Source organism: Podarcis erhardii (genome assembly GCF_964252035.2).
Source record: "Podarcis erhardii genome assembly, chromosome: W".
Classification (NCBI taxonomy): domain Eukaryota; kingdom Metazoa; phylum Chordata; class Lepidosauria; order Squamata; family Lacertidae; genus Podarcis; species Podarcis erhardii.
This window is the reverse complement of record NC_138506.1, coordinates 6382715-6409266: the sequence shown is the minus strand read 5'-3', so window position 1 is coordinate 6409266 and position 26552 is coordinate 6382715.

Below are 26552 nucleotides of genomic sequence, written 5' to 3'. Positions count from 1 at the left end.
ACCTTGACATCTTGATCACAGGGCAAGTGACTGCCTCTAACAGCACTCAGTCTAGGACTTACCCAGACCTCACCAGCACATTGAAGGAGGCCGTGGGCCACCCTGCCAAGTGGCAGCCAGATTACCTCAACGCCATGCTTCTCCAAGCCTTTGCTTCCAGAAGGATGGAATCCTTCCTCAATGGTTTGTTCTGGATCTGTGGGCATCAAGTGTATACCTGGATTAGCCCTCACATGTCTGGATCTTTCTTTGTGGGATATATCATCCCAGGACTAAGGATTACCCCACATCTCCCTGCAGGGACATTCTCAAACTCACGGACATCCTGCTGAAATTTATGCAGGAATGTGTGCCAAACCCGCAGGGGTTTGGGAAGGAGGCAGGATTGCAGACGTGAACGCTAGGATCCATTCTAGACCCCCAAAGCAATGCCACAAGCTCCGAATGAGAAGCGGTGAAGCATTCCGAGGCATAAAATTTAACTCCGGACTCTAAAGAAACAAAAGAAAAAATCAGAACAGAAGCAGAAGTATTAAGGAGGTCCGGAAAGTTGCTCCAAACATATGGAAACTAAGGAAATCCTACCTGATGCTGGTGGAGAAAATGGCGCATGAAAAGATCGTTATGAGTGAGCCAGCATACTACAAGATCTACTGAGTGAGTAATAAGGGGGAAAGAGTCTCAGTACCCTAAGGTGGAAAAGGAGGCATAGACAAAAGGTGGATAAAATAAATTTGACTGTGGGACTTAAGACAATGTTTCAAATGCCCAAGAATCTCAGCGTACCCGAGAGAGGTTTGGAACTTTGTATCCGCTGCTCAGTTTTCGGAATATCACTTTGGGCAAGGGTTTACCCTCTCCCTATAATAATAATAATAATAATAATAATAATAATAATAATAATAATAATAATAATAATAATAATAAAATTATTTATACCCCGCCCATCTGGCTGAGTTTCCCCAGCCACTCTGGGCGGCTCCCAATCAAGTGTTAAAAACAGTACAGCGTTAAATATTAAAAACTTCCCTGAACAGGGCTGCCTTAAGATGTCTTTTAAAGATAGGATAGCTGCTTATTTCCTTCACATCTGAAGAGAGGGCGTTCTACAGGGTGGGCACCACTACCGAGAAGGCCCTCTGTCTGGTTCCCTGTAACCTCACTTCTCGCAATGAGGGAACCGCCAGAAGGCCCTTGGCGCTAGATCTCAGTGTCTGGGCTGAACGATGGGGGTGGAGATGCTGCTTCAGGTATACAGGACCGAGGCCGTTTAGGGCTTTAAAGGTCAGCACCAACACTTTGAATCGTGCTCGAAAACGTACCTAGATTTTTTTTGGGGGGGAATAAAGAAAAAAATTTATTTCCCCCCCCCCCCAGGCACGGGGCTGGGGCGGGGGAAGCCCAAGCTTACCCTGACCCCAGCCCCCAGAACAGGTTGCTATCCGCAAGCCTGGGGAGTCCGGCGGGAAGTCGCCGCTGCGCTCTCCGGGTTTCGGGCTGCAGGCTGCTCTCCTCAAGCCTTGGGAGCCCTCCCAAGACTTGTGGAGAGCTGCCCGAAGCCCGGGGTGCGCTCCGCTGCGCTCCCCGGGTTTCGGGCTGCAGGCTGCTGTCTGCAAGCCTTGGGAGCCCGGCTGGAAGTGCGCACCGACCCCTCTGGCTCTCCAGGCTTCAGTGAAAGCCTGCATTCGCCCCATAGGACGCACACACATTTCCCCTTCATTTTTGGAGGGGAAAAAGTGCATCCTATAGGGCGAAAAATACGGTAACTAGAGCATGCACCACTCTGCCGAGACAGTCCGCGGGCAGGTAGGGTCTTAGCCTGCGTACCAGGTGGAGCTGGTATATAATAATAATAATAATAATAATAATAATAATAATAATAATAATTTATTATTTGTACCTCGCCCATCTGGCTGGGTTTCCCCAGCCACTCTGGGCGGCTTCCAACAGAGATGAGAAATACACTAAAATGTCACATATTAAAAACTTCCCTGAACAGGGCTGCCTTCAGATGTCTTCTGAATGTCAGGTAGTTGTTTATCGCTTTGACATCTGATGGGAGGGCATTCTACAGGGCGGGCGCCACTACCGAGAAGGCCCTCTGCCTGGTTCCCTGTAACTTGGCCTCTCGCAGTGAGGGAACCGCCAGAAGGCCCTCGGAGCTGGACCTCAGTGTCCGGGCAGAACGATGGGGGAGGAGACGCTCCTTCAGATATACTGGACCGAGGCCATTTAGGGCTTTAAAGGTCAGCACCAACACTTTGAATTGTGCTCGGAAACGTACTGGGAGCCAATGTAGGTCTTTCAAGACCGGTGTTATATGGTCTCGGCGGCCGCTCCCAGTCACCAGTCTAGCTGCCGCATTCTGGATTAGTTGTAGTTTCCGGGTCACCTTCAAAGGTAGCCCCACGTAGAGCGCATTGCAGTAGTCCAAGCGGGAGATAACCAGAGCATGTACCACTCTGGCGAGACAGTCTGCAGGCAGATAGGGTCTTAGCCTACGTACCAGATGGAGCTGGTAAACAGCTGCCCTGGATACAGATTTGACCTGTGCCTCCATGGACAGCTGTGAGTCCAAAATGACTCCCAGGCTGCGCACCTGGTCCTTCAGGGGCACAGTTACCCCATTCAGGACCAGGGAATCCTCCACACCTGCCCACCTCCTGTCCCCCAAAAACAGTACTTCTGTCTTGTCAGGATTCAACCGCAATTTGTTAGCCGCCATCCATCCTCCAACCGCTTCCAGACACTCACACAGGACCTTCACCGCCTTCACTGGTTCTGATTTAAAAGAGAGGTAGAGCTGGGTATCATCTGCATACTGATGAACACCCAGCCCAAACCCCCTGATGATCTCTCCCAACGGCTTCATATAGATATTAAAAAGCATAATAAACAATTATGTCAAATTAAACTACTTCCCACCTGATTAAATAGTTATCCCACCCCAAGCAGAAATAAAATAATAAAATAATATTATTTAAAAAAACACCATTTAAGGTGCAGCAAATTAAAAGCACTTAAAACATTTAAAACCATTTTTGTCCCTTGCTGCAGGGAGCTGCTCAGGCCTCTAAACTGTAGTGGTGAGTGCAGGCCCCACCCCCTAGGCCCGTTGGAGTTTGCAAGAGAGGGAGCGGTCTTCCCAGCACTCACGAGAGCAGCAGCAGCAGCAATGTCAACCATTGTTGAAAACATTGTAAAGACCGTACTGAAGGTACTGAACCAGTGAATGTGCGACGTCCATCGCCCCCCCCCCCCCGCCACTGCCTCAGTCGGAGGTTGTAAATGGAAACTGAATAAGAGGCTGAAGATTGAGGGAAGAGAGAAGATCTTAGAGGGTGAGGTGCTCAATGTCTTTTTATTTTATTTTTTTAAAAAAGAGGATCTCTTCGGGACTTGGAGGAGACGAACTACCGGGGGGATATATGGGGTTAGATACAGTCAGATTGTAACCTGACAAATTGGTGATTATTATGTATGTTCTTGGGTATTTAATTATGTGTAGCGTTTTCTAAGCGGGGAGATTCAATATAAGGAAACAATCTAGACGATAAGGAGGAAGGAATGTTTAAAAAAGGTACTTAAGAGGAAGTTAAGGAAAGGAGATCAGAGACACCCGCTGGTGGAAGGGGGAATAGCAGCTAAGAGAACAAGTTTATTGAGTTTATTGGCTAACAAGGTAACATACAACCCCTAGTGGGGATATATGAAGCAATATTTTTTTAAAAAACACTAACCTAAAGGAAACATGGAGCGTAAAGGATTAAAAGTAACAACACCAGGAGAGAGAAGGTCATCAAAAGTTGAAATGGAAGGGGAGGGAGATTTTGCAAAAATACTGGCTGAGATAAAAGAGAGTAGGAGAGAAGTAAAGGAAAGTGAAAAGAATATTGGAAATAAGCTAGTGGAAGTAGCAACAGATTTAGGAATTGAAAGTAAAGATCCAAACAGTTGAGGAACAATCGAAGCGAGTATAAAAGAAGTGAGAGAAAATAAAAAAGGAGAGAAATTGAAAGGGCAAATAGAAGTACTCTCCAAAATACAGGAGACTACATTGGACAATTTAGCTTTCCTTGAAATGAACCAAAAAGCACAGAATTTGAAGTTTTGAGGTCTTCCAGAGATGGACGGAGAGAATGTGTGAGAGAGGTTAATTATAGAAATTGCTAAACTGTTAGAAATGAAGGAGGAGGAGATAGATTACATGATAATTAATGCCTTTAGAATAAAAGTCACCTCACCCCAAGCGAGAGCTAAAAAATATCCAGGAGACTGTTTAGCAATACCATTTTGAGAAAAAGCCGAGAAAAACAATTGGTCATAGATGGTAAAACAATTGTGGTGTTTAAGGACATCCCAAATCGTTTTTTTCGCAAGATAAATGTATTTAAGGAATTGACTAAAAACCTAAATACTAACAAAATAAGGTTCTGATGGGAATATCCAGAAGGAGTGTCATTTTATTATAAAGATAAGAAATTTAAAATTAAGACAATACAAGAAATGCAGAAATTTGGGAGGAGATATAAAGAGCTGGGGAAGATAGAGGGAGTGGAACAGGAAAGTGAAGAAGACAAACAAGAACAAGAGGGAAGAGAGGGAGAAAAATAATTTTAAACAGCAAAATAAAAATATATTCAATTAAATAAATTTAAAATGACAATAAAAGCAATATCATGGAATGTAAATGGCACGAACAATAAAGCTAAAAGAAATAAAATTGGACATGTGTTATTAAAAAAAAGTACCATATTTTTCGCTCTATAACACGCACCTGACCATAACACGCACATCGTTTTTAGAGGAGGAAAACAAGGGGAAAAAATTCTGAATGAAACAGTGGATGTATCATTTTTGTGCCTCATGCTGTGGCCACAGACATGTGATCTGATGGTGAGTTTGGGGTAGCCCAATGCAAAGATCCTGAGGATCCATGTGGATCCATGCTTTGTAACCACGTTTTTGCACCATTGCAGCCCCAGGCAACAGTGGGTGTGTGCTTTTTTTTGGTGCAGGCTGTAGCCATGGACATGCTATGTGATCTGATGGTGAATTTGGGGTGACCCAATGCAAAGATCCTGAGGATCCATGTGGATCCATGCTTTGTAACTACGTTTTTGCACCATTGAAGCCCCAGGCAACAGTGGGTGCGTGATTTTTTTGGTGCAGGCTGTAGCCATGGACATGTAATGTGATCTGATGGTGAATTTGGGGTGACCCAATGCAAAGATCCTGAGGATCCATGTGGATCCAAGCTTTGTAACCACGTTTTGAGTGGGGAGGGAAGGAAAAACACAGAAGGGACAAGGAGCAGGAGAGGGGTGTGCAGAGAAGCAGCTGGCTAAAAATGCAGGAGAGGGGTTTAACGGGAGGGAGGAAAGGAAGGCAAAAGTTCCCCCCCCACACACACCCAAGCCATCCCCCCCTCTCTCTCTCTCTCCCACCTGCATGTTTTCCGGCTGCCTGTGAGTCCCTAAAATGCTTCCCTGGATGCAGCAGCACCGGAGCACGAATAGGAATTAGGACGCAATGCTTTCCTTTCCCCTCTGCTTGCCTGGAGGGGAGGGGATTTGCCTGCTCTTTGTTCCGTTTGAGCAAACAGCAACCGAAACAGAAGAGGGTGGGCAGTAAGACCCTGAGGCAGAATGGAGGAAAACAACAGCTTCCTCTCTCACGGAGCTCCCTCCTCCCTGACGCGCGCGATTGGATTTTTGCCTGATTTTTGCCCCTGTGCTCGGGAGGGTTGGCTCCAGGGACCACACATTCGCTCAATAACACGCACAGACATTTCCCCTTACTTTTTAGGAGAAAAAAATCTGTGTGTTATAGAGAGAAAAGTACGGTAGATATAATTTGTTTGCAAGAAACTCACGTAACACAGAGACACAATAGTCTTAAAGAATAAAAGATTGGGAAATGAATTCATCTCCTCAGATGTGCAAAAGAAGAGGAGAATGGTTATATATGTAAAAAATAAGTATAATGCTCAACAAATATTCAAAGACAATGAAGGTAGAATAATAGGAGTACAGATACAAATAGAAGGGGGAAAATAATTATAGTCGGGATATATGCACCAAACGAAAGGAAATCAAATTTCTATAAAAAATTAGAGGAAATATTGATGGAATATATGGATCACAAGATTATATTGATGGGGGATTTCAATGGGGTAAGTTCTACAGAAAAGGATAGACCAACAAGGAAAATGAGTACAAGCCAGGGCAAATTACCAAATTCCTTTTCATCTCTAACAGAGAACAATGAACAAGTAGACATATGGAGGTTGAAAAACCCATTAACAAAACAATTTACATTTTATCCAGAACCAAATCAAAGTTGGAGTCGGATAGACCAAATCTGGATATCGAAAGAATTAACTACAGGAGTGGTGAAAGCAGAAACTTTACCTAAGACGATGTCAGATCACAATGCTACTGCAATAGAATGGAAAGTTAAAGATTTAACACTGCGCAGGTGGAGAATGAATGACAACTTGTTAGATAATATAGAGATTTTAGAAAGAACTAAACAGTTAAACACATGTTGTTGTTTAGTCATGTCCGACTCTTCGTGACCCCATGAACCAGAGCACGCCAGGCACTCCTGTCTTCCACTGCCTCCCACAGTTTGGTCAGACTCATGTTTGTAGCTTTGAGGACACTGTCCAACCATCTCATCCTCTGTCGTCCCCTTCCCCTTGTGCCCTCCATCTTTCCCAGCATCAGGGTCTTTTCCAGGGAGTCTTCTCTTCTCATGAGGTGGCCAAAGTATTGGATCCTCAGCTTCACGATCTGTCCTTCCAGTGAGCACTCAGGGCTGATTTCCTTCAGAATGGATGCGTTTGATCTTCTTGCAGTCCCCTTCATGGATCACTGCCTTGCCGTGGCGAAGGGGCTTGAATAACTCAGAGAAGCTATGAGCTATGCTGTGCAGGGCCACCCAAGATGGACAGGTCATAGTGGAGAGTTTTGACCAAATGTGATCCACCTGGAGCAGGAACCGGCAAGCCACTCCAGTATCCCTGCCAAGAAAACTCCATGAACAAAGGCAACAGGCATATAAAAGTTAAACACATATTTTGAACTAAATTTAAATAAAGGTACTGATATCAATGTAGTGGGGGTTTTTCTTGCAACAGAATTGTATTCTCAAGAGGGAAAAGGAAAGGAACAAAGAGCAAATATTAAACAAAATAAAGGATATAGAAAAACAGATGGTTAAGAAACCAGACGATCCAAAATTAAAACAAGCGTTTAAACTGTTCCAAATGCAATTTTCTATGATCATAAATCAAGAAGTGGAGTGGAAAATTAAACTATTAAAACAACAAAATTTTGAATCAGCAAACAAAACTGGGAAACTGCTGGCTTGGCAATTAAGGAAAAAACAAAGCCAAAATATTATAAATAAAATAAAAGGCAATAACGAAATAATAGATAATTCTAAGGAAATAAGGAAAGTTTTCTACAAATTTTATAAAGAATTACAGTGGTACCTCAGGTTAAGTACTTAATTCGTTCCGGAGGTCCGTACTTAACCTGAAACTGTTCTTAACCTGAAGCACCACTTTAGCTAATGGGGCCTCCTGCTGCCGCCGCGCCGCCGGAGCACAATTTCTGTTCTCATCCTGAAGCAAAGTTCTTAACCCAAGGTAATATTTCTTGGTTAGCGGAGTCTGTAACCTGAAGTGTATATAACCCAAGGTACCACTGTCTATAAAGCACCCAAAGAAAATAAGGACAAGATAATGAGTTAGTTAGGGAAACATAACTTAAAGGCAATACCGCAAGAAAGAACAGTACAACTAGAAAGGCCGATTACAGAGGAAGAGATTATAGAAGCAACTGCACAAGGGAAAAATGGAAAGGCCCCAGGGCCAGATGGTATACCAATAAAATACTATAAGAAACTAAGTCAACAACTAGTTCTCCCACTGAGGGATGTAATGAATAACATAATGAAGAAAGGTCAGATTCCTAAGAAATGGGAAGAGGTGTTTATCACGCTAATACCTAAACAAGGAACAGATCTTACAAATGTAAAATTTTTTAGACGGATCTCATTGTTGAACAACAACTAGGTATAAACTGTTTGCTAATGTATTGGCGCAGAGGTTAAAAAAGATTATGGCTTTACAAATTCATTCAGATCAGGCAGGTTTTTTGCCAGGATGCCATCTAAAAGACAATATGCGCAACATTCTGGACATAATTGAATACTTAGAAACCAAGATAAATAAACAATCTGCATTAATTTTCATAGATGCGGAGAAGGCGTTCGATAATGTGTCTTGGTTTTTTATGAAAAAGAATTTAGAAACGATGGGTCTAGGCACAATTTTTTAAAGTAGTATAGAGGCAATTTATAAAGATCAAAATGTGAAACTTATAGTATACAACGGATTGACAGAGAGCTTTCAAATTACAAAGGGCACAAGACAGGGGTGCCCACTGTCACCTCTATTGTTCATATCAGCACTTGAAGTGTTATTACAAAATATAAGAGAGACAGAAGAAATTACAGCAATAAAACAGGGAGTAAAAGAATACAAATTGAAAGCTTTCGCCAATGATATAGTCTTGATACTACAAGAACCACAATCCTCAGCAGTGGAAGTGTTAAAAGTTATTGAAGAATTTGGATGAATGGCAGGACTAAAAATTATAAAAATAAAACAAAAATGATGGTAAAAAATATGAATGAGGAACAATCAGATAAGTTACAAAGTAAAACGGAAATAACGGTGGTAAATAAAATAAAATACTTGGGTGTTTGGCTGTCCCGGAAAATTCAAATCTATTCAAGGATAACTACATAACAAAATGTAAGGAAGTAAAAACAAATTTGGATATATGGAATAGACTGAAATTGTCTTTCTGGGGAGGATAGCTGCTATCAAGATGAGTGTCCTACCCAAGATGCTCTTTTTATTCCAAACTATTCCAAGTATTACCGGATTAGGTCAATTTGGAGAATGGCAAAAAAAATCTCAAGGTTTGTGTGGCAGGGGAAGAAGCCCAGAATAAAATTAAAACTTTTAACGGATAAAAGAGAAAGAGGTAGCTTCTCACTGCCGGACCTCAAAATATATTATGAAGCTGCATGTATAACATGGTTGAAAGAATGGTTTAGACTGGATAATACAGATATATTAGATCTGGAAGGGTTTGGAAACAGATATGGGTGGCATGCATACCTTTGGTATGACAAGGTCAGAGTACATAGTGACTTTTTAAACCATATTATAAAAAGACCATTATATGAAGTATGGATGAGATACAAGGATTGGTTTGAAAGAAAAACACCATGGTGGCTGTCACCCCAGGAAGCCTTCTCAGTGAAAAAATTAAATATGAAGGGAGACTGGTTAATGTAGAGAGATATGCTGTCGGAAGAAAATTATATAATCAAGATTAGGCCATACGAGGAATTAAATTATCAGGTTGGATGGAATACCACCAAATGAATGTTATTTTTTTAAAAGACAAAAAAACCAAGAGGTTTTGAATGTGCAAGAGCAATATTAGAAACTGCAGTACTACAAAATAATATAAAAACATTGTCTAAAACTTATGAGTTTCTACTAGAATGGCACACAAAAGACGAAGAAATTAAGGATGTTATGACCAAATGGGCAATGGATATAGGACATAATATCGAATATGAAAAATGGTCAAAATTATGGAATACAGGGTTAAAATTCACAGCATGTACATCATTAAAAGAAAATCTGTTTAAAATGATGTATAGGTGGTACCTTACTCAAACCAAACTGTCAGGGAACTGCCATCAGCTCAGAGGCAAGAGGTGGAAGGGCAGTTGTGTTATAGGGAACCTCCAAAAATCTTGCGAAGCAGTTCCTCCTCTGGAGAGGCGAAAAGCCCCGCCTCCAGTGGAGAGGAGGTGCAGGGACCAGGGGATGCTAGGGAGAGCCTCAACACCGAGCCTGAGCAAACCGGAGAGGAAAGAAGTACCCCTTTGCCAGCGCCCATTCTGTGCAGTAGGTTTCAACACAGGGAGGGGTGGAGAAGGCTGGGGTCACATGACTGTTATGCTGGGGGAGGTACAAAGACCGACCACTCCCAGATTCTGCTAGCGATTGAGCCAGACATGAACTTACGACGCTCTGCAGTGTAAATAGTTTGCACTAATAATAAAGCCTGTAAAAGACAGGTCGGAGTCTTGCCTGTTTACTCTCAGCCACACCAGCACCTGACACAAACTAACATAAATAATAAAATAAAAAAGGAAGTAAAAATTGTTGGAAATGTGGGATGAAAAAGGCAGTTTTTCCCACATGTGGTTGTGTGCTGGTCCTGGGGGCTACCGAGAGGCGAGGTCCGAGTCCAGTTCGAGGTCGATGGTGCGGGATGGAGGCTGTCCGTCAAAGCTGTAGCTGGGTCCAAGGTAGGGAGTCGGGTGGTACCAGGAACTCTGGCAGAAGAGCAGGACAGGGTGCAGGCAGGAACAGGCTAGCAACAACGTTGCTCCCACAACCTGGGACTGGGGCTGACTGGCTTTTATCTGCCCCGAGGAATAGGGCGGCCCTGGTCCACAGGTGACTCGCCTCTCCTGGCCTGGAGGCGAGCACTCCTTCTGCAGGAACTTAGTTATCTCCGCCTCTCCGCCCTGAGCCTCTGCAACTCAGGAGAGGCTGGAGGGTTACCAGACCCAGAGGCAACCTCCTCTTCCCTTGACGGGGCTGAGAGTGGAGCACCTGCAGGAAATGGACCCTCCATCACCTCAGGGGCCAGAGCAGACTCAGCTGGTGCCTGCACCTGAGGATCCAGCACAGGTGAGGACCCTTCAGGCTCAGGTCCCAGCCCCGGCTCAGCTGGTTCTGGAGGCGGGGACTGCTGTGCAGGCTGGGATTCCTCAGGTTCAGCCTCTGAGTCCGAATCCCAGGCCATCACACCATCCCCCCTCCCAGACCCCCCTCAACCGAGGGACCGGACCAGGCTTGCTGGGGTACTCCGCATGGAAATCACAGAGGCAGGCAGGAGCGTGGACGTTGTCCGTGGGATCCCAGGAACAAACCTCGGGCCCATACCCCTTCCAGTCAATGAGATATTGGAGCTTCCCCCTGCAGTATCTTGATACAACAATGCGCTCCAACTCGTACTCGGGCTCCCCCTGAACCAAAACTGGCTGCGGTCGTGGTTGGTTCGGGTGGAACTCGTCGGGCAGGGCCACCAGTCTCAGTAGGGACCAGTGGAATACCGGGTGAACCTTCAGGGTTGAGGGTAACCGGAGACGGAATGCCACAGGCGAGACCTGATCCACAATAGGAAACGGGCCGGTGAAGCGGGCATCCAGCTTCCGCGAAGGCCGAGAGGGGTGAAGGTGGCAAATGGAGAGCCATACCAGGTCGCCGACGTGGAGTTCCGGCCCCACCTGGCGGTGGTGGTCAGCCTGGGCCTTGTATGCATCCTTGGCCTGGCGCAGTTGCTCCATCAATAGTTGTTGCTGAGACTGGAGCTCCTGGAGCCAATCTGCCACTGAAGGGACCGCGGATGCCGGCAACACATCCGAGAACAACCGTGGATGGTAACCGTAAGTGGCCTGGAACGGGGTCCACTGGGTGGAGGCGTTCACCGCGTTGTTGTAAGCGAACTCTGCCAATGCTAGGTGGTCGACCCAGTCGTCCTGCTGGAAGCTGCAGTAACACTGGAGGTACAGCTCCAGCACCGCATTCGCTCGTTCCGTCTGGCCATCGGTCTGCGGGTGGTAGGCTGAAGATAGACAGACCTCTGTCCCGAGGGCCTGGTGCAACGCTCGCCAGAAGCAGGATGTGAACTGGACGCCCCGGTCGGAAACCACACACTCGGGAAGGCCATGCAGGTGGAAGATGTGCTGAAGATAGAGCTGAGCAGTTTCCTTAGCCATGGGTACAGATGGGCAGGGAGCACAGTGCACCATCTTAGTGAAATGGTCTGTGAAAACCAGGAGGCAGGTACAGTGACAAGACGGGGGTAAGTCCACCACAAAGTCCAGCGAGACCATGTGCCAAGGACGTGGTGGGACTGGCAATGGCTGGAGTAGGCCGGGGGGTCGCCCGGTAGGGCCCTTGGCCTGCCGGCAGACGTAGCAACCAGCAACATAGCAAGCCACGTCAGACTTCAGGCGGGGCCACCAAAACCCCCGGCTTACCAGATGGGTGGTACGATACCGCCCGAAGTGTCCTGCTGCTGGGGCATCGTGGGACATCCGGAGAACCTCAGCCCTCAGTGGTCCTGGCGAGATGTATAGACAACCGTGGTGCAGCAGTAGGCCCTGGTGCAAGACCAGCCCCGGATACTGAGGGCATGACCCTTCGGCCAGTTCCCGGAGTTGTTCTCGAGCCCAAGCGTTGACCCGTTGCTGTTCCTGCACCCGAGCCCGCACGCGGCCGGTGGTAAGATAGTTATTGGTACTGCTTGCTGCGACGTCTTCAGGTTTCCGGGACAGGGCATCCGCCTTCTGGTTTTGGGAGCTAGGGATGTAGCGGATCCGGAACTGGAACCGGGAGAAGAACAGCGCCCACTGGATCTGCCTTTGGTTCAACTTGTGGGTGGTCTGAAGGTACTCCAGGTTCCGGTGGTCGGTTCTCACTTCCACCGGGTGTTGGGCCCTCTCAAGATGATGGCGCCAGACCTCAAAGGCCACCTTGATGGCCAGTAGTTCCCGCCCCCACACGGTATAGTTACACTCCGCTGGAAGGAGCTGGCGGGAATAGTAGGTGCAGGGTAACAGTGGCGCATCAGGTCCGTGCTGCTGGGACAAGACAGCACCGAGAGTCGACCCATGAAGGGTCGAAAGGGATCAGGATGCTGTAAAATCGGTGCCCTCTGGAAACAGGCTTTCAACCCCTGAAATGCCTCCTCTGCCTCCTTGTCCCAGGAAAATGGCGTCTTGGGGCGCAGCAGTTGGGTCAACAGGGTGGTGCGATGAGCATAGTCTGCAATGAAGGTCCGGTAATAGTTGGCGAACCCCAGGAACCGCTGTAGGTCCTTGCAGTTCCGGGGTGCCGCCCACTCCTGAACCGCAGCCACTTTCCCAGGATCCATCTGCAGCACATCTGGAGAGAGTCGGTGACTGAGGAAGTCTACTGACCGTTGATGGAACTCGCACTTGCTGAGCTTCGCATACAGGTGGTGCTCCCGCAAGCGCTGCAGCACGGTCCGGACATGACCCTCGTGGCGAGCTGGCTCGCGGGAGAAAATCAGAATGTCATCTAGGTACACCACCACGTACTTGTCTAGCAAGTCCTGGAACACGTGGTTGATGTACCGTTGGAACACAGCGGGCGCGTTGCACAATCCGAAGGGCATAACCAGGTATTCGAACTGCCCATACCGGGTCCCGAATGCTGTCTTCCACTCATCCCCGGCTCAGATCTGAATCAAATTTTAGGCCCCCTGGAGGTCTAGCTTGGTGAACACCTGCGCCCCTTGCACCCGCTCCAGCAACTCCGAGATAAGGGGCAAGGGGTACTGGTCTGGGATGGTAATCATATTCAGGGCCCGGTAATCATGGCAAGGGCGAAGCTCCCCACACTTCTTCTTAACAAAGAGCACTGGCGCAGCGGTGGGCGAGGTAGAGGGCCGAATGAAACCACACTCCAGGTTCTTGCAAAGGAAGTCCTGCAAAGCTTCGCGTTCTGGCTCTGTAAGAGAGTATAAGCGACTCACCGGCAGGGGCGCTCCGGGCTGGAGGTCTATGCCGCAGTCAAAAGACCGATGCGGTGGCAGCTGGTCTGCCCCCCGTTCCTCGAACATGTCGTGGTAGTCCCGGTACTCAGCGGGGAGCGTTGATGCAGCCTCCTCAGTGGGCGCGGCTGCTAGCATCTCGGACCGAGCATGGGAACATGGGTCTGGGAAGCGCACAGTCTGATTGACCCAGTCAATCTGAACATTGTGAGTCTCCAGCCAGTCCATCCTGAGCACCAGGGAAAACCGGGGCATGGTAGCAATGTCCAAAGTTTGCACCTCCCGGTGCTGCTGGTTACACAGAACCAAGGGCTGGGTCTCCTGAGTAACGGCGCCCGAGCGCAATTGCCTCCACCTGTACCAGTTCTGGTTTATCCTGGAGTGGCACCTGATGATGGGTGGCAAAGGCAGAGTCCATATAGGAGCAGGTTGCCCCTGAATCCACCAGAGCATGGGTGAGGATCCAGGGCCCGCCAGGGGGGTATAGACGCACTGGGACCATGAGGTGTTGCATTTCCACCGGTGAGGGCCCATCATACATTGCTTGGGACCCCAGGTAGCCTGGGCCATCGGCTAATGGGGTTGGCGGTTTTCCCTGCAGCTGGCGGTTTTCAGGACACGATCGGGCGTAGTGTCCACTCCCTTCGCAGTAGAGACATAGGTTCCCCTCCCGGCGCCACGTCTTCTACAAGGGGGAGAGACGAGGCCGTGCTGCCCCGAGCTGCGTTGGCTCCTCCTGCGACTCGACTGTGGCCGTGGACCTGCTGGAAGAGACTGGAGCTGAGAGCTGGGAGTGCTGGCGGTCCGGGGCCTGGCGACGGTCCTCCAATCGATCGTCGATCTGCAGGCTCCGTTGAATGAAGGCGTCCAGCGTGGCGGGGCGATCCATCGAGGCCAGCTGGTCCAGTATCTTGTCCGAAAGCCCCTCGAGATACTGATCCCGAAGTGCAGAGTCATTCCAGGACAAGTCCTGTGCCAACAGCCGAAATTCCGTGGCGTAGGAGGCCACTGTGGACTTGTCCTGTTTCAACCACCGAATCACCTGATTGGCTTGACTCCCCTTCTGAGGGTTGCCGAACGCGGTCTCCAGATGGTTGCAAAACCCCATATAGTCTGTCAGCAAGGGAGAGTCTTGCCGGAGCAGCAGCAATGCCCACTTGGCTGCCTGGTCCTTCAGCAAGCTGATCAAGAAGTGCACGTTGGTGCGATCGTCAGGAAAATTCTGGGCTCGCCCCTGAATATACAGCTTGGCCTGGGCGAGAAACATGGGAAAGCTGGCCAGGGTCCCATTGAATTTCTCTGGCAGGGCCACTGGGTACTTGCCATAAACTGGGGCGTCTGCACCAGGAGCCGGTAAGGCATCCAAACGCTGCTGAAGCGCCATAACTGCATCGCTTAGCTGCTGAATGGTGTGGGTCAAGGCCTGGTTTTCCTGGGCCAATGCCACTAGCAGAGCCGCCTGGTCGGCCATGGCTTCTGGTTCTTCCCGAATGCATCCCAACGAAGGGGGAGTGTGGGTGTGGCGGGAGCAAACTGTGCTGGTCCTGGGGGCTACTGAGAGGCAAGGTCCGAGTCCAGTCCGAGGTCAATGGTGCGGTATAGAGGTTGTCCGTCAAAGCTGTAGCTGGGTCCAAGGCAGGGAGTCGGGTGGGGTCAGGAACTCTGGCAGAAGAACAGGACAGGGTGCAGGCAGAAACAGGCTAGCAACAACGTTGCTCCCGCAACCTGGGACTGGGGCTGACTGGCTTTTATCTGCCCCGAGGCATAGGGCGGCCCCGGTCCACAGGTGACTCGCCTCTCCTGGCCTGGAGGCGAGCAGTCCTCCTGCAGGAACTTAGTTCTCTCTGCCTCTCTGCCCTGAGTCTCTGCAGCTCAGAAGAAGCTGGAGGGTTACCGGACCCAGAAACAACCTCCTCTTCCCCTGACGGGGCTGAGAGTGGAGCCCCTGCAGGCAATGGGCTCCGAGCTTTTGCATTGGGGCACCCCTAACTCACGTTCAAATCACACATCATGTCCATGGGCACAGCCTGAACACACAAAAAACACGGACCCACGGCTTCCTGGCAACAACGTATGCCAAAATCATGGTTCCAAAACATGGATCCTCAGGGTTTTTGAATTGGACCACCCCTAACTGTTGGGATACTGCCAGGGAGACAAAGTCCATCATGCCCCCACGCCGATGCCGGACGATCCATTGATCTCCCGTAGATACAGTATGTGGAGTTTGGAACAGAGAGGGTTAAAACTCCGTGGTGTCCTGCATCTGGGAGGAGCCCGAAGCAGGGCCGGACGTCACAGGCTTTGTCTGTGAGAGTTACTTTCAGTTCTCACTGAGAGACACAGCTCCGAGGCTGCAAGCTGTGTCTGTGTGCTTTTGGAAGCACAGAGAGATGCCGGAATGGCGGAGGCTTCCGACGGGAAAAAGACTGATTTATGGCTTGTAAATAAACGCTTTTAGAGATAAGAACCAATCTGTCTTTGGACTTAATTTATCCCTTTCTCACATGGACTCAGGACCGCTGCATTTACTCTGCTATCCTGCTAGGTCAGCGCTTCCAAGCAGAGCTGCCCAGAGGAAGCGTGGCTGGATGGAGGATTTATATTCAATATACGCATAGGTTATGGACGTTACGTGTTTCCTGACAAGTGTGAGAAGGGAGGAAGGCTGCCAGCGTTGCTGTAATCTCCTGCCAGGAAGGGCAGTGGGAGATGCTGGAGAGCGGAGCCAAGAGCCAAGAGAGACGGCTGCTTCGGACGTCCAGCTTGCTGGCAGACGTGTGAGTACACTTTAAGCCCCGGGGGGAGGAGATGGCTGCTGCTCAGGCACAGCAGAGTCAAGAGAGCTACCCCGGTGAAAGACTGAATGGGGCCAACTGGGAGGCCTGGTCAAGAGGAGCCAGGGGCTGGTTTGTGGCCACAGGGCTTTGGAGTCCAGTCCAGAAGGAGCCGGCCCCACCCACACAAGCTACTGCTCTGCTGAGGGAGAGAGAGCAGAGGCAGCTTTGCATGCTGCAAGCAGCTGTGGACGCTATGCTGTTGCCTCATCTGGAGGGCGTTAAATCGGCTCAAGCCGCCTGGCAGGCGCTGAGGAGTGTGTGTGAAAGCTCAGCAGGAGCCAGGCCAGAGGGGGCTGGAGGAAGCCCAGGAGAGGCTGAAGGATGCCCAGAAAGTCCAGAAAAGGCTGGGACTGTGTTGGGAAGCTGTTGCGATGCTTCAACACGTCTTTGTGATGGATTGTGTGCTGGAGAAATGCTGAGAGCTGGAAAGAGGAAGGCAGTGGCAAGCTGGGCACCCAAGAGTGGGGGTGCGGGCCATGCCAAGAGCTCTGAGAAAGCGAAAGTCTCCGAAAGTTGTTTGTGCTTTGCTGCGACGTCCAACAGCGCTGGGAAGCATCCGCTTGAGGCCCAGGCTGCCAAGGACACCAGCTGGAGTGGAATGTCAACAAAGCAGTTTCCCAAGGCCGGTTCTCAGCAGCGACGTGAGAAAGCGGCAGGCCAGGAGAAAAACAAAGACAAGGCGTCTTATCACCTCACAGCTGCGACGGTGTCTCTGGGGAAAGGCAAAAGCCTTGGTCGGGGGGGAGGCTGTGTCCATGGCAACCAGGACGGACATTGACACTTGCAGAGGCCCCGGTGGGGGTGCGAGCGTTGCCATGGCAGCTTTGGAAAACAGCCAGAGACACTCTGTATCTCTAATAATAGACACTGGAGCCACCCACACTCTTGTAAATTCTCGAGAGTTCCTGAGGGACTGCAAGACAGTAAAAACTAAACGTCATATCGCGTTAGCGGGTGGGTCGCAGAGACCACTGACTGAATCTGGGTTTTTATTCTGTTCCTTTTTGGATTGTTGGGTGCAAGCTTATGTTGTCCCAGAGCTTGCGCACTCTCTTTTAAGTGTAACAGCCTTAAATGATGCTGGGTTCGATGTTCGTTTCTCTAACACTTGTTGTTCCTTTTACAGGGATGGAAAGAAGGTCTACAGCGTTGAGAGAACAGACAGGCTCTTTCTGGTGCAGATGCCTGTTGAAAATGGGGCTGGTGGAAAAATGGGACTAGTGGAAAGTGGGACTGGTGGAAAAATGGGGCTGGTGGAAAATGGGGCTAGTGGAGAGTCCATTGAAGATGCCCATGTGCAGTGTGCAAATGTCCCACCACACAATGATTGTATTCACTTGTGGCACCGAAAATTTGGGCACGCTGGGTGGTCACTTGTGTGGAAAGCTTCAGAAAACACCATTGGTTGTAGGTTCAAGGCTTGTGGCAAATACCTAGATTATAATAATAATAATATTTATTTACGGCTATTAGCCCATAAAATATGTACAAACATAAAATCACAGAAGCATAAAAACCAATACATCTAACAACAGAAGGGGAACACCACGATGCAAGGGTGGGTCATTGAGCAGTGACAGTAACAGCTTGGGGCCCGGAAAGATCCAAGGGACGGTTCACAGAAAAAGGAGAACTGGAGACGAGATCCGTCATGCACTCTCATCATGACTGTCCGATTAGTTTTTGTTGTTGTTGTTGTTGTTTTTTGGTGGTTTTTGTGTGTGAGATAACCGCATTCAGGAATCTCGCCACCTGCAGAGTTACAGAAGGATCTGTATCCTGCAAGAGCAGTGCGGCATGTGACTCAACAGGCCTGCCAACCAAGCGCAGTAAAGCAGGACCCAGGAATTTAGTCCTAGCTATGCTATGTAAGGGACAGTTGAACATTATATGAGGAAGAGATTCAACTGTTTTCCCGTCACACTCGCATAGCGGAGACACCAAACCCTTGGAAAATCTGTAGCTCAACAGGTTCGATGGAAAAACATTGAACCTTGCACGAATAAATGCAAGTCGGTGTGGTGCAGATGAAAGAGATGACATGTATGATGGAAGGCCAAGTGGTGGGGTTATTCCGTGATACCTGGGGGAGCAGACACCCCCACCCCTGGAGAGGTTGTGTTGATTTTCAATGTCTGCTAATCTTTGCTCGATAAGGCTTTTGGCTGAGCGTAGGTTCATCTTTAAGGAGTCCGCTGGGGAAATTCCGATGCTCAAAAGTTTGGCATGGATTTTTCCTACCCACGGGTTAACAAAGTCGTCCCGCCAGAGGCACTGAAAGAGGTAATGGTCGGGAAGCCTATGCCAGCTGGACAGCCAATAGCCAAAGACTCGCTTCCAGATGACCGTCTCCAATGATGCAATCCTTAACTCCAGATGTATGGCTGCATTGCTCACACACATGGGGAGTTTCAGGAGGCGACGGAGAAACTGATTCTGCAATGTCCCCAGCGATGTTAAATTGGACCCTGGGGCCCAGAGCGGGGCAGCATAACAGAGGGTGGAAACCACTTTTGCGTGGTACACCTTCAATGCAGAAGGGATGTGGGAGGCTCCGTCGGCCGCAAAAAATTGGAGTAGAGTGTAAAGTATTGTTTTCCCTTTGTTCAGTAAATACTGTATCTGTGGCTTCCAGCTTAGGTTATAGTGAAAAAAGACTCCCCGGTATTTAAATTTGAAAACCTGTTCTAATTGGACTCCATCTAACTTCCAGCTGTAAGTTTTCCGAGACCTGGTAAAGACCAGTACTTTTGATTTTCCATGATTAATTGTCAGGTGGTTGAGTTTGCAGTAAGCCGCAAAAATCTTTAGAGCTCTGCATAAACCGACTCTAGAGTAGGAAAGGATCGCTGCATCGTCAGCATATAAGAGCAGAGGGCAGCGAAAATCAGCTAGGCGGGGGGCATGAATGTTGGCTTGAGACTCACTCAGAAAGAGCTTCATGTCGCTAATAAACAAGTTGAAGAGGAGTGGGGCCAAAATGCAGCCTTGGCGCACTCCTCTATTTATTGGGACCTCATTGGATAGGTTTCCCGCCGGTGTAAGTCTCACTCTAGCCGACGACCCGTGGTGTAATTGGGTTATAAGCCATAACAGCCTTCTATCTATGCCCCATCTCTCTAATTTCTTCCATAGACAGTTTCTTGGGATACTGTCGAAGGCGGCCTTTAAGTCTATGAAAGCAACACATAGGCGCCCCCAACTCGGGGCAGAATATTTTCTGGCAAGATTATACATAATTACCATATGGTCAGTGGTCGAATAATTGTTCCTAAAGCCCGCTTGCTCATGGCCAATCAAGTTTGAGTCGTATGCCCAATGGGACAGCTTAGACAGCAAAAATTTTGCATAGATTTTCCCGATGATAGACAAAAGGCTGATGTTCCGATAATTCTCTGGGTCAGCAGGGGGACCCTTTTTATGGACTGGTACGATCACGGCCTCCTTCCATGACCTAGGGATAAGCCCCGTAGAATTAATTGCATCAAAGACTTTGGCCAGAATTTCAGCCCACCACCTCGGTTGCGCAACAATAGCCTCAGCAGGGACTAGATCCGGCCCAGGGGCTTTGCCCGTTTTCAGATCTAGTATCAAGTCCATTATCAGTTCTGGGTCGGTAGAGGGCCACAAAGGTAGATGGTCGGCTCGGAATTCCGTGAGTGAGTTGGATTCCTCCGCCAAAGAGAAATATTTACTCAAGAATTGTTCCCATGTGGGCGCAGGGATAATCGCCAGTGGGTACTTCCTTCCTCTTTTGTTTATCAGAGCCCAAAATTCCTGTGGTCTGCGGGATCTAGAGGCCGCAATCAAGGCTCGCCAACGCTTTTGGTACCACTCGCGTTTGGCCAGCTTTAAAATCTGTTTGTATGCTCTTTTGGCTTGTAAATAGGAGGGTGGTAGAGCCTGGGCATTAGAGTTTTTGTATTCATTATAGATAGAATGAAGAAGGGATCTTGCTTGTTTGCAAGAGGTGTTAAACCAAGGGGCCCCAGTATTGCAATGCGCCACTTTTGCCTTTTGAGGAGGTGATGTAAAAAAAGTGGTAAGGTTTGTTATAAGAAGGTTAAAAAGTTTCAAAACCAAATTGAAATCCTGTAAATCAGTAGTTATTTGAGGTAGATAGGCAATGATTTCCCTATGAAAAAATTCCTGGTATTTTTGGGCCACAGCCTCCGACCATTTGATCCCTCTTATTTTGGTCGATGATGAGGTTTCCAGAAGGACTGAGTGTTTATAGTCCTTCTGGCACCGGAACAATGACAAAGTGGTCACTATTGGAAGGTGATCACTGAAATGTTGGTTTTCAACTTGGAAGGAAAGTACATTAACGGCCAAATTTGCAGAGATCAAGAAGTAATCGATAACACTGTTAGATGCTAGTCCCAGGTGAGTAAACTCCCCCGGTATGTCGGGGGGGAAGGTGCCGTTCAAGAAGACTAGATTCAGGCGAATGGCCATTTGGTAAAGAGTCACTCCTGCTTTGTTTACTCTGTTGTCCTTTGAAGTTCTAATTCTGGCATGTTCCAAGTCAAAGTTGTCCAAGCATGGGGGAGTCCACCATTTGGACTTGGTTAGTAGGTCCCAATTTGTGGCAATACGAGCATTAAAGTCTCCCCCAATTAAGGAGTACGAGTTAGGGCATTTGGTATGACATGACAATAGGTGATTTTCAAATGATTCCCATCTCCAATCATGATCAGGTGCAGAGCCTTCAGGGGGGAGATAGACATTAGTAATTAATAATGAGGACTTCCCTTCTGCGATCAGTCCAGAGAGAGCAAAAGGCGGGGAAGCCCGTACCAGAGTGAATTTGGTGTGAAGTTGGAGTGAGATCCCAATCAAAAGACCCCCTTTGGGGCGACCACCTTTCAAGGAAGGGGAGGCCGGAAGTGTTAGAAGATCGAAGCCGTCTATGGTAATCTCTTCCTCATCCCATGTTTCTTGGAATAGGATGATATTAAATGAATTTATGTATTTCCTGAATTCGGGATCTGATTTTTTGGTTCTCCAACCAGCAATGTTCCAGCTAAGTATTGATAATGTCAGATCCTTGTGCTGTCCCGGTAATTGTCACTTTGAGTTGTTTAATAGGTTCTTGGAGGTAGAAGGAGGACCCATAAAGAAATCAGTAATTTTAGTTTGTGCGGATAAGGTCTTCTTCTGTGTTGATCGAATCCATGATTTGGTAACATTAACAGGCAGGGAGGGCTTTGCCGGGGAGGAAGAATTAGGCAAAGTTAGTGAGGTCGGATGCTGTTCATTGAGGTGAGTAGTAGTAGGTCGTTGATGGGCTATACTAGTAGATCCGTCAGAGTTGTCAGTCTTAACCAGGGTAGCGCTAAGAGGTGTTCCAGCCATCACTTGTAGTTGCTGCGCAGATGGAGGAGAATTATCACGCAGATGTATAGAAGGACGTGAACGTGGGGATGGTGCATGCATAATCATTTCCTGGTGATCTTCAGACAGGGTAGATTCTAGCTCTGGCATTGAAGCAAAGGATTCATCAACTTCCATATTTTGATTGGACATAAGGTCTGAGACGGGAGTGCTGAGTTTATCGACTTCCTCCACGGTAGAATGGTGCTGTTGGTCAACAGGTGACTGCTGATTCAGATCAGTAGGGGGTAACAAAGTAGCAGGTTGAAAGCTTGTCAAGGCATTTGATGGAGACGCCTTGTGGGACGTGGAGCGCCTGCTCTCCTCTCTCGTCGGCATAGAGGGGTCCCCTTGCGATAGGAGTCTTTGTTTGAGTAGATCCAATCTGTCGAGAATAGCCTGCTGTTCTTCTGAAGGGAGTTTTCCATAAGAGGAGATAAGATTTCTCTCTTCAGGGATATTCCAATCTCCGCTTGCAATTGGATCATTCCTCAGCGTAACTAGATGGACACTTGGGATCGCAGGTGGAACAGGGGGTAGCCGGCTAGGTGTTTTTTCCTTTATAATAGGGACAGAAGGAGGTAACGAGCATTCATTGCCGGTTAAGATGTTGGCAAAAAGAGGTTTGACACTCGTGTCCTTAAAGACTCTTGTTGTTACAATCTCCCAGGCTGCCAGCCGGTCTTTTTGTCTTGCAAGAAGATGTGGGATCCTTGCAGACTGGAAGGAGAGCATAAATTTCCTTGGCCAGGGCGTGGCATTTAGGGGTACTACAGATATAAGATCTATCTGGAAAAAAGGGATATTTAGCAAATCACGTAGGTACCCTTTAGCCATCCTCAGGTTATTCCACCTAAGTCTGGGGGCGTCACGGGAAAAAATGGATAGACATATTTTATTAGGTTGAAAGATCAAGGATTGCTTGTTCCTTTGGGGCAGTGGCAGCCTGCTTCTAGAACCCTTAAGGTGAGATTTCTGGTCATGTTGTCTCTTTAAGGCACTTACAAGCTGCACAGGAGATTGATGCAAATTAGATAGCTCAGTTGAGGAAGATGGATGAGTCAGAAGGGCTTGTGAAAGTTTATTCAAAGATAAGGAAATCCCTTCCAATTTCTTGAAAATGAAGCTTAAAGTCCTGATTACTAGTTGTATTTGATCAGGTACTGATTCATGGGCAGTTTGCCCTGATGCGTCCTGTTTTAGTGACGGCGAAGGTGTAATTAAGGTGTCAGGGAGGAGGGCTTCCCTATGGCTTCCATCCCCCCCCTGGATCAACTGGCTTTTCCAGCTCCCCTTGATCATACAGAGGCCAAAAGCGGTTGTATGTTTCGACAGCAGAAACAATTACTTGCTCTGTTTGGCTGTTATTGTTAGTAGGTGGTGAGGGAGATTCAAGCTTTGACTGCTTTACTCTTGGAGGTGAACAACCATTCTCAGCAGATCTTGGTCGCTTGCCATGACCCATTTGTCACTGTCTCACTGACTATGGAGGTTAAAAGTAGAGATAAACGGAGATAAAAAGAGAACTTATCTTTTGTGGACACAACTCCTCTGCTACTCCTCCTCCACTGCTCAGCATAACCCAGTCTTCAAGGCGGCGTTTCTAATCAGCAGCAGGCTTTCTCAGCAGAAGGTTTGAGTATCCTTGTTAATACGTATATTGGCCACGACTGGCCAACAGTAGAGATAAAACGGTTAAAACTTCTAACGGAGGTAAAATAATTAAAAGTCTAATAAAAACAGCTATAAAAACGGCTATAAAAGGCTGTAAAAGGCTATAAAAGGTTTGTAATCCAGGAGGGTTCACGGAGGAGAAGTTGTTACAGCCACCATCTTGGTAGGTGCAAATGTTCTGTCAAATACCTAGATTGTCAAACCTGTAAGCAGTCGAAAGTCACAACTTGCCCATATCCCAGATCAGAGAGGAGAACCAGCAAGCCCTTTGAACTTGTCCATGCAGATTTGTCAGGACCCATGCCAAAACCTTCTTTAGCTGGGTCTAAGTGGGTTCTGGTTCTGACTGACGATTTTTCGAGGTTTTGTTGGGCTTTTACGCTTAAATGCAAGTCAGAAGCGGCTACACTGATCAGGGATTGGATCACAGCGATAGAGCTGCAGTTCTCTACCAGGGTGATTTCCTTTCAATCTGATCGCGGGGGGGGGGGGGTTCACAGGTTCTGCGCTGCAATCGTTTTTCAGGCAGAAGGGTATCAATCATCGATTGACTGCCCCCTACAGTCCGCAACAGAATGGAGTTGCAGAGAGAAAGTTTCGCACACTACAGGAATCTGCGAATGCTATGCTGGCAGACTCAGGTTTAACACAGCGCTTTTGGGCTGAGAGTTATAAGACAGCATGTTTTGTGCAAAATCGAGTGTACAATTCCAGTGTAGGCAACGCACCTTTTTTCTTGTTGCATCAGAGAAAACCGAAGGTGGGGTTTCTCCATGTTTTTGGTTCTGAGGCTTGGGTTCTCATTCCAAAGGCCATGCGCAGAAAGGGTGAGCCGAGGTCTAGGAAGATGATCTTTGTAGGCTATGAGCCGGGTTCAAAGGCGTGGCGTTTCGCATACCCTACTGGCAACCAGTCTAAGCTGCTTATTAGCGGCAGTGCTGAGTTTTGCGAGCAGAGTGGGTGGAAACGTCTTCACGGGAACCCAGATGTTCTATCAGACTCAGATGAGGAAGAGGAAGGTGAGGCTGAACCTGTTGCTGATGTGCACGGTCCACAGCCACAGGGTCCAGCGCCAGTTTCTCCAAAAGGGAGTCCCAGGACCCCTCCACAGGTCACTGTCAAGTCTGAGCTAAGGAGTGCACCATCCTCACCAGCAGAACCAGCTGTACGCCCGAAACGGCGCAGCAGGTCAGAGGGGGATGTGTCTGACACAGAAGATAGTAGGGTTGATCCAGGTGAATCTGGCGCAGTTCCAGAATTCACGCTGAGGAGGTCAGCAAGATCAACCAAGGGAAAGCCACGTGAAAGGTATGAAGCCACTAGTGTCTGGGTTGGTGTGGCTAGATGTGAGCCTGAATCCTTTGAGGATGTTCAGAAGTTGCCTCAGGAAGAAGCTAGCAAATGGCGTGAGGCGATGCAGAAGGAGATGAACTCAATGGAGTCTCTAGGTGTGTTCTCTCTCATGAAGTTGCCGATGGGCGAAAAAGCTGTGAGCTGCAGATGGATTTACCGCTTGAAACCCACAGAAGCAGGAGAACCACAGTATAAAGCGAGATTAGTGGCCCGAGGATTCACACAGAAAAAGGGTGTCCACTTCACAGAGGTATATTCGCCAACCTCGAGAGCGGAGACTCTGAGAACGCTTTTGGCGATAGCAGCACAGAGAGGTTGGAAGGTGAACCATTTTGATGTAGATGTCGCCTACCTGAACTCAGATCTCAAGGAGGAGTTGTACATGCTTCCTCCTCCAGGGTTTGAAGTCAGTGAGCCAGGCGTCGTGTGGCGGTTGCACAAATCCATCTATGGATTACGTCAATCTGCCAGGAATTGGAATATGTGCCTACATGAAGCCTTAGAAGAGCTAGGTTTTAAGAGATTCCTTGCAGACAGTTGCCTTTACATTAGAGGTTCAGGCATAAAACAGCAAGTGGCACAGGTGTTTGTTGATGATATCTTAGTGATGGCACAGACAGGTAAACAGGTGGAAGAGTTTGCTGAAGAGCTTGGAAAGCGGTTCAAGCTGAAGCAGCTTGGAGATGTCAAATCCTATTTAGGCGTGCAGATCACAAAAGCAAGTGATGGAAGCTTCTTGCTTTGCCAGAAAGGTAAGATTGAACAGTTGCTTGAGAAGTTCAGGATGTCTGAGTGTGCAGGTGCCAGATCACCCATGGAGGCTGGTTTTGTAAAGGAGTGTCAGCAAGTAGAACGTATGGTGTTCGAAAATACTGAACTCTTTCAGTCAGCTCTGGGTAGTCTGTTATATCTGTCACAGTGGAGCAGACCAGATATAGCGTTTGCTGTCAATCTGCTCAGTAGAGAGGCCTCAAGTCCTAGTGTGCAGGCCTGGAATGGTATAAAGCGGGTGCTGCGTTACCTGCAAGATACCAAAGACTTTTGTCTTAGGTTGTCAGCTCAAGGAGAAGTCAAACTGACTTGCTTTGTGGACGCAGATTGGGCTAACCTTGAGGACCGCAAATCAGTGTCAGGTCTAGTGGTGAAGTTTGGGGACTCAGTAGTTGGGTGGAGATCCCGGAAGCAAAGTCTCATAGCGCTTTCATCTACTGAAGCTGAGTTCAGTGCGCTATCGGATGCTTGCAGAGAGTTGGAGTTCTATGTGTGTTTGGTCGAGGAAATCTGTGGAGAGAATTGTCTGCCCGTTGTAGTGCATGAAGACAATCAACCGTGCCTTAAATTGGCTGAGACGGGGCAGTTCAAGGCGAGGACCAAACATTTGGACATACGTTTTCAAAATGTGTGTCAGAGCGTTCGTGAGGGGCTAGTTGCTCTGAAATACTGTCCCTCAACCAAGAACCTCGCTGATGGTTTCACAAAACCATTAACCTTCCAGAAGCACGAGGAGTTCTGTGAGGGTTTGTGTATGGGGAAAGCATTGTTGGCTATTGTCCCCAGATGCAGGACAAGAGGGTGTGTGGAGTTTGGAACAGAGAGGGTTAAAACTCCGTGGTGT